Source organism: Mus caroli, unplaced genomic scaffold (genome assembly GCF_978045245.1).
Source record: "Mus caroli unplaced genomic scaffold, Mus_caroli_1 scaffold_14, whole genome shotgun sequence".
In the NCBI taxonomy this organism is placed as follows: Eukaryota; Metazoa; Chordata; class Mammalia; order Rodentia; family Muridae; genus Mus; species Mus caroli.
In genome coordinates, this window is record NW_028227269.1 from 3,488,795 (window position 1) to 3,498,522 (window position 9,728).

The window sequence follows — 9,728 nt, forward strand, 5'->3', positions numbered from 1 at the left end:
ATAGTTGAGAGGTGAGTGAGTATAACGAGAGGTGATTATACTAAGGTTGCCATAACAACCTTTTTGAAACAAAGGTAAAAGGTTTCCTGATGGTTATTAACGTTTTGAAACAAAGACATGATAACCATTCCTGGACTAGGCAGTACAAAACCATTTATGGTTAAGGCTACACGTAGGCATAGCCCAATCCTTTAAACAGAAGGTTTAATCATAAACATGAACCTAGTTTGTCTTTTCTATAAGCTGGCTCATAAATTTACAATAGAAACAGGTTCTTCCATACCTTCCAGCTTATTCTCAGAAGATGGGAAATGTATTTTCCACACGTGGATTCATGTTAGTTCTAATTTTATTTTTCAGACATGTTAGAGTTGGTGGCTTTGTGCAGTTCTGCTCATAGAGTAGGATAAGAAAGCTTGAGATAAACAGAAATTAGCTTCTGCAACAGGACTGGAACTGCCCATTCTTTGCAAGGTCTGTCATCAAAGGTTGTCACAGACTTAGCTGGTAACCAGTACCCCTCATTGACATACAACTTTCTGTAAATGATAAGAGTGGTTAACAGTGCAGAGATTGTGTGAACCATTTCTTTATCCTGAGTACTTTCTCTGGAATATATAGCAGATATAAATTCTCACATGACCACCTTCCTAAAGAAACATAGTATTCATCTCTGAGACATAGTTCTCTCTACATGTTATCTCCACTGAATGCCGGGTGATGAAATTCTGTATGAGGGTCATCAGGAAAAAGGCCATTTGAATCCAGAGACTGATTTCCTTAAGACTTTCTCAAAGATATCTCTCCCCAAGATTGTGTTTTTCTTTGCATTCTTTAACTTTAGTAACTCTTAACTCTGTGTAAAATTGGAGTCAATTATTATGAGTCCTGTGGTGTCAAGAGGCCTTGATCTTGGAGATCTGTGTACAGAGCCCTTCTATTCATTTAAAACAGCATCATTCATTTTCTTATCCTAACCTTGTCTAATGTTATTTTCCATTTCTATGAGTATAGTTTACATTGTCAAAGTTAGGATGAGTAGGTTTGCACAAAACAGTGTCATATATATATATATATATATATATATATATATATATATATATACATATATATATATATATATTCATAACTTCTCTATTTCTCTATGTTTCTGTTCTTCAAATTCCCCATCTCACATATTTTGACATGAAAGAAGTGTAAAGTACTTCAAACTCATGGTAAGAGAGAGAGGGAAGGTAGGAGAGAGATGAGAGAGAGAGGGAGAGGGAGAGGGAGAGGGAGAGGGAGAGGGAGAGGGAGAGGGAGAGAGAGAGAGAGAGAGAGAGAGAGAGAGAGAGAGAGAGAGAGAGAGAGAGAGAGATTATGTTTATAGAATTTCAACTCAGTTTGGAATGAAATGAAGATAATAGCTGTCCTAAAGTATGAGACAAGATTTGTTTATTTTCTGGAGTTTACATCTGATGACAATGACCTTTAAAACATTTCAAAGTTTCACTTGGTTTGAATGTGAGTTACTAAGAACCTCAGCACCCAACCCATAGGGCCAGGAAGCCACACACACAAATGAGAGGCTTAGGACAGGCAACCTCACATATCTACAGATGTCATACAGATGTTAAGTTTCTTACAAATCCAGAAACTTGTCCTTCCAAAACATGCCACTGTGCAGAATAGAAGTTGTGACCCAAGACCACCATAGGTAGGTGGTTTCCAACTTTTGGGTTGTAACCCTCTCAGGAGCAAAATATCAGATATTTACATTACAATTCATAACAGCAAAATTACAGTTATGATGTAGCAATGACATGATTTTACAGGTGGGAGTCACCACAGCATGAGGAACTGTATTGAAGTGTAATAATGTTAGGAAGATGTACTGCTGTAGTCCAAAGGTTTTTTTTCTCCTCTTTATATTCTAGATTTAAAAGTCTTTCTATCATTGCTGGTATTATCTTTGCACTATGGAAATGATTTAGAAATGATGTGTGGGTCCAGCAGGTTCCTATATGTACAGTGGGTTAGGACCTAAGGTGTGGATAGTAGAGGCTTTTCTAACATTGGTAATGATGGGATCTTGATGATACTCTGGATGTTATTACTTCTTTCCGATTAGAATAGAGACCTCATATCCCATTTCAGAATGACTGCATTTACCAAATGTTAAGTGTGTTCTATGCCCAGACCATGACACAGAGAGTAGCCTATGATCTGTTGGCTGTGAGTCTTGTTGACCTATGCAAATCCATCTATTTTTATAATCCGGTAAGGCTCGTTACATTGTTATATTGGGTGGCTTGCAAGTCCAAAAGAAGAGTAATTACATTTATATATGTATCTATTATAGCTGTATATGTATATATTGTAGCTCTCTTTCTCTCTCTGTATGTGTGGGGGGGGGTTGGGTGAGGGTGTGTGTAAGCTCTGAGATATAACACACCATACTATATGTAAAATAAACCAACAAAGCTTATCAAGTTATAAAATTCTACCTCATTACAAAAAGGAAAAAGCTTTGGCTTTTAAAGAAATGAGAATTTTCACCCACAAGTGATCTTCTGTGGTCTGTTTAGAAGTCTTATCAGTAGTTCTGACAATTGTTTAAAATGATATCTCTGGGCATGCCACAGAAACAACAATAGGGATAATTATTTTTTCTTCCATTAGTCCCTGTAATGAGCAGCTTTCTATGGAAACCAAAAAGTATATTAAACTCTACACTGGCCTGGAATTTTAAGAAGCTAAATATGACTTCATTTATACTAAATGTCTTTAATTTTCGCTTGTGATAAAACCAGAATCAATAAATTTGAGTGCTAAGAAAAGGTATTTTCTTTCCAGCTATTGTAATTTCCACTCGGGGTATAATAGCTCTGAACTTGGTTAGGTAATCAAGAATATTAAATCTGCTTTGTCTAGGTTCTTTTGAGATTAAAATTTCTTGCTTATTTAAAATATTTCTTGTTTAATTATTTGCTTAAACTATAAGGCATTCTGGATATGCCACACTGCATATATTTTGCCAGTATTCCCAAAATTTACTTAGCTTATCTTTAATGCCTCAATACAAATCTCATCAAGACTAATTTATTGGGTGTCTTGATGGATTTATTTTTGAAAATATGATGGATTGCAAAAACATTTCAATATTCCAGTTGTTTTCAATGGTATTTAAAAAGTTAACACCCAAAATGTATATCCTTATGAGAACTTAGGTAGGCAGGAGCTCTCCCTCCTACGCAGTTGATGCGGAAGTTAATGTGTCCTGGTGGGAGGACCAGGGTTGACTTGGGTCATATACTTCACTCTTTTTCCATTTAGCTTCTTTTATACAAATGCCTACTATATGTAGACAGATGTGTTGGAATGGACTGCTAGAACTTCTGTTTGTTTAGTGAGATGCTTCTTCATGACCTCATTCATGATTAAGAATTCATCCCAAAGTACCCTTTTGTGGTAGAAGTCTATTAGGTGATTTATTCAAGTTTAAACTAGTAAATCAACTTTGACACACTGAATGTCTCCCATTTTAGTTCTAAAATAACAGCTGGGAAGTTGGGGCTGATCATCTTTTAAGGATATGTAAACTATGGAGTGAATATGTTGGTACCCTATTTTGTAAGATGTTGGCTGCACACTGTACATTCCAAAGTATTTTCACAGGCACCGGGTGCTTGATAATGGTAGCCAGAGATGGTAGCAAACTGAACAATAACTTTGCAGAAACTTCAATATTTTCTTTCTTATTTTTCATTAGTTTTGACAAATGTTGCATGGTAAAGCTTAAGAAACTTGGATTTTTAATAAATCCAATTGTCGTTGACTATGGGAGCACTGCTTTTGGAGAGATGACATTTATGATTCCTTTACCAAACAACATGAAATCCTTTAAACTTCAAATCCAAACTATGACCTTTGAGCAATGTTCTATTTCCTTAATAATGTGTTTAAATGTCAGTAAAATCATTCTGACGGCAAATCTTTGGAAAACTCTATCAAAATAATCAAATAGTCAAGTAATCCTAACAAGGGCAAGAAAAGGGGAAATGAAAAAAGAAAGACAGGAGAAATCAAGGGGAGAAAAGACAGGGAGGAGAGCACTCTATACAATGGAGACATGGATGGTGTTAACTTTAAGAATTCCATAGACTTGTATATTTAAGTTTGTACAAAATGCTGCCATACCTTCATAAATATGGACCATAAATACTAGAACAGAGACCATTGAAATAGCCATCTGTCTAAAATATTATTGTATTTAAAAGCCATACATTTATTAGCCATGGAGTCACAAACTTTCTCAAGTGAAAGATTATCTGAAAGGCCTAGTTCTCAAAGGCAGGGGGCAAGGGCTGATTGATCAATGGGTACCAGGTTAAGAACAGACTTTAATGTCCTGGTTAAAATTTGTTACTTTATTTTTGAGTCATTCTACTTCTTTCCAGATTTGCCTAATTACATACTTATAATGCCCTACTCATGGTGGTCATTAGGCATAGAAGGGTCTAGGTTCTTTTTAATAACTGAACAATATCTGAGATATCTTATATAGAGAACAACTCAGGCTCTCACATCCAACCTAAAAGGAGCAATTCTGTGTCACCAAGTTCTTTTTTTTTTTTTTTATAAAGTAGATTAACAGGGTTTTTCACACAAGGAAGACATCAGATGTCAGATGTAGATATATTTTGTTCTGTGTTATGAAGTAGAAGGTCAAAGACATGTTTTTATCATTCCAAATCCGAGGCAAGCATTCAAAAAATGTGAAGCAAACTATAGGTAGAATGTGTAAAGTTTAGTCCAGCATATACATCTAAAATAATAATAAAGAGGATGGAACAGTATGTTCTCTATAGGGCAAAATTTATCATTTCTCATAAGCCATTCTTCTCAAGTAGAGTCACTAACAGGCCTGAGGTAGATACTTGGAAACATTGTAATATTTCTTAAAAAGAAATAGAATCAGGGTATTTAAAGAACAAATTGAGTATAATGGTGAACTCTCTTTTTTTCTATTCTATTGTTATTATAATTTGCCTTGGGTTGTGACTTTTTTCTTTATTGTCATATTTTCTAATGAAATGCTAAGACTCTGCATCCAAGAGTTTAGTTAATTTTATACCTATTTTTTCATCCCCTCATACTCTTTCAGACAGTACCATGACAACAGATATTACAATGCCATCTGGATGAAGTCAGGGATTAGTGAGATGCAGATGTGTGGAGAAGAGAGAACTCTGGACAGCTGAAACTGAGATCAGAATAATTAAAGAGAAAGCAATGTGTAGAACAAAGCAAAGTGAACATAAAGGCGGGGCAGCTAAGCTCAGGTAGGGTAGAGCATCAAAACATGGCCATAGAAGTATAAGCTGGTCAAGTTGATGATGCCTGGTATAATGGGGAGGGAGCCAATCCATGCCAAGTTAAGCATCGAAAGGAAGAGTACTTACTAAAGATGCTTAACCTCACACCAGGGTAGACTTCAGGGGTTATAACCCCCTGAAAGATTGCAAAGCACAGAGTCTCTCTCTATAGTTAAAAGGCTCGCAAGAAGGTTTCACAAACTGGAGAAAAACTAAGACATGTGGCTCACATAGCCAAAAGTTGAGCAAGATGAGATTGAGGCATTGTCCCAAAAGGAATAATAAAGTTGCCACCAAGCAGACTTGATGTTTCTCTGCCCAGCTCCCAGGCATGTGCCACATCTGAGCTCACAACCATGAGGTAGTATTAGTTCTCAGGCCTGGTATAGAACTTATCCAGAATATGTGCTGTGCAAGGTAACTAAAAGAGTTGGGTGGAGGGAGTCAGTTCAGTAGCCTCTACAAAAAGATCCTAATACACATCTAGCAAGGATAATGGCAGTGGTGAATTCAATTCTCTGACACTAACATCTAACATGACCCACTTAGAAGAGGAATATCCAGATATCTATGGTCAGAATATGCTCCCCAACATTGATGCTTGAAAATTTAACCCAAAATACAGTAGTATTGGGAGGTAGCAGGTTAGAAAGGCTTAGATCATGAAGGTTCTGTCTTCTGAATGGATTAATGTCTCTACTGTTGAAGGTGGGCCATAAAAATGGGTATAATAGAAATGTTGATTCCTTCTTCTGTGCACATTTCCTGTCTTTTGCACCTCTACCTTCCAACCCAAGATTAGAAAAGTATGAATATTTATGCTGTGATGTCATCCTCTTGGAAATCCAAATTTCCAGAACTGTGATCAAATAAATGCTTCTTCTTCTTCTTCTTCTTCTTCTTCTTCTTCTTCTTCTTCTTCTTCTTCTTCTTCTTCTTCTTCTTCTTCTTCTTCTTCTTCTTCTTCTTCTTTTTTTTTTATAAAAGAAATTACCCAACCTCACATATGCTCTTTCAGCTGCAGAAAGTGTACTAAGTCATAGAAAACCTTTTACTAAGTCAGCTTTATAGTTTAGCCATAGTAAAGATCATCTCCATGTACCCTAATTATAACTGGAGCTAACGTGGTTAGCAGGCCATGGCAGTTAGTGACAAAAGATGTAGTCTCAATGTAGGCAATTGGTTTGTGCAGAAATATGAAACCCAATTGTCCCCTACCAGTTTTTCATATATTTCAACATTTTCTTAATTTGTAATGATTCACCTACATTCTCTTTCCCCCATGTTATTTCTGTTTTAAATATTTAGTTTCTTGCTTAATGCTCATCTTTCGTTGAACCCTAAATTTTAAGCATTTCACATTTAGAAGCATGTTGCTGAGAACTCAGCTGTGTCTAAAGTATTTGACTGAATTAATGGAACTTTTGGAGATGCTTCTGTGAGCTTTTGGAATGGTGTGATTGGCTGATATATGTTAGATCTATAGTTAGTTGAGGTAACCAGGGATCTTGTTTTTCTCTTTTGTTCTTTGCTACATTCTATTTTCTCTTCATCAGGTCCAACAAAGTATGGGATTTGGGGGACCTGTGGTCTCCCCCTTAATGCTCTGTAGAGAAAGTAATACCTGCCTTCAATACTCACCCAAAGTCCTACCTCATCAGCCACTCAGATTCTTTATTCTGGACTCCTTCCTCTGTTTTAGACATAAAATATGATACTGCACAAGCGACTTTGCCTCAAACAGAAGACGGTGGTCTATCTCTTTCAGTTCTATTTATAGATAACAGAAGCATAAGAAAAACAATAGAATTAGCAAGAGTGATCCAAATAATGTTTCTAGCAAATAAGTGCTTAGTTATTTCTAAAGAGAGTATTAGGTCATATTTTGATTTAATTTTTATATGATGTGTTTACTCTAGAGCAAGTAAGAGGTACTGCAGGTGTGTTTGACATAGTTTAATCTTTACATGATCCAGAAAATGTTTATATTTGTATACTGAAGTAAGGCTTGAATGGAAAGAGAATGATTCTTCATGGTCTAAGGTCAAGGTCACATAAACAGTATAGAAAAGATCTAGGTATCTAAGGATGGTTTAGTTCCTATGTCATACATTCCTTGACTCTGGGGCACACAACTGACTGAGGCATTAAGATGACTTTCGTCTTATACTGAGGCTCCAGAACGGCACAGTTTGTTCTTTGGAGGATTTCATGATACAATAAAAGAAAGAAAACTTAGAATTATGGGAGACTGGTATCATTCTTTTGAAAACAATGATACTCAAAGTGAAGTCCAGCAAACAGTCTGCTTAGTAGATTTTGGTGGTGAGGAGGTAGTGTTTATTACTTAGACCAGCAAGGCAGTGATAAAAACATAGCCTTGTAGTATGAGTTTTGCTGGTGTCATGGGCCTGTTCCATTGATCTGCATAAGAACTTCCTTCATCCACAATCGAGGATAAAGATAGCTTGCTTTAGACTCATGATAACAAGAAAAGGAGAACATCAAGCCTTGGCTAAGTAATGTGAGATCTGCCAAAATTCTGGTCACAGGGTGACTCTCAATTTTTAGGGATCAGAGTAGTCTGAACCACTATTTTTAGATGCCACGTAGCCAGAGAGCTTCTAAACACATCACAATCCCAGAAAACCTTATGTGGAATATAGTGGGCTAATCCTGATATAAAATAAATCTTGCACATCCCACCGAAAGAAGACAGAGGTATATGAGTTTGCATGATGTATATTTCATGGATCAGCTTTAGTTCTATGGTTTAACAATCTTATACATGAACATGGATTTGTTCATGGTATATTGCTTTTTGGAATTTTATTGATAATGTGGTGAGTGTGTGTAACCTTGTGTCATGCCTGATATTATTTACTTTTTCTGTTTTGTCTCCCATTTTTCTGTTTGGGAAAAGTGGAGAAGTAAGTTCTCAGGCATTTTGATGGGTGACGTTTGTCATATACTAAGAACCTTCATTCATTATTTGTTGATGACTAGTGGTTATGAACTAGACATAATGGAAATGGGTTGAAATGTTACCCAATGAGAGGACAGTGGCATTGCTAAAAAATGGGAAGAAGAATGTATTCAACAGAAGAAAAGTAACACTAGAGTTGTAACTATTAACCTTACCGAACTCTAGACTAGAAGGGATGCTGAGTCACTCTAAATGACTCGAGAGTACTTCTCGTTTCTCCTCCCCATTGATTGGACATGTATTTCTTCTTTGTTTTGTTTTTCAAAGAATTCTATATGGGCTATGTTTATAACAATGGAGAAATAAATTGTATTGATAATTCATGTTTAAAATCTTATGAAAGTTTACCTTATACTATATTCCATAAACAAACGGTATTTTATTCTAATATTTAGTTTGCTCTTCAAAGAGCTCTACAAGTTTGTGTAATGTCTGATGATGATTATATAGGATTAAAAGGGGCATGTGTTAGGATGTCATCTTATTTTACAGATAAATTGAAGTCCAGAAATGTTACCCAAGACACATTGTCCTTCAGACTAGCTTTGTGTTCTTCAGAGAAAGCAACCATTCTCCCTCAAATTTACATTCTTGAACACATGCTTTTGCTTCCATCAGATGCACATACATGGATTTTTGTTCAAGCATCCAATTACCCAATCTTTTCCTTTACTCAAGATAAAGGCATGCTGGCAGAGGCTATGAGGGGGTGCCCAATGTCCATGTCAGTCATAGTAAGGTAATGCCAGGTGCCTTAAGCCTGCAAGTGACAGTCTTTAATACTGCACCTTTCAATTCCACCAGGGAAATGATGCGTTAATGATGCAAACCAGAATGACAACCTGAAATTAAGGTTAATGTTGAGTATATATATTACAATAACTCAGGCTTTACACATCTTTATTTATCTGATGTTTCTGTCATATTAATAACCAACTTTTCCAAAGAACATCCATTTATCTTTCTACTTGATGCTCAATGTAATGAATTTCTTAATTTTTATGATATTATTTTAGTCTTAAGAATCCACTAATCCATAATAAAAATTTGGTCTTCTGTAATCCAATAAATGGTTTTAAAAGTAAAAGATTCAAATTAATACAATACAGATTCTTTACAAATGTATACTTATATGTATAGCATATATCTAACGTATACATGCATATCCACTCATTTATTCATTTTGGAGTTCTTTTTCAGCATTTGATATTTGTCCGACATTGTTGTAGACACTAATGATACAACCATGAGTACACTCATTAAAAGCCATGACTTGGAAAGTTGCAAGGTAAAGAGGAGGGAAAGATAATAAACTAAAAATATATAAAATAAGAAACTCATTTAACATAATTAAAGTTGTATATTATTTCAATTTATTCTAT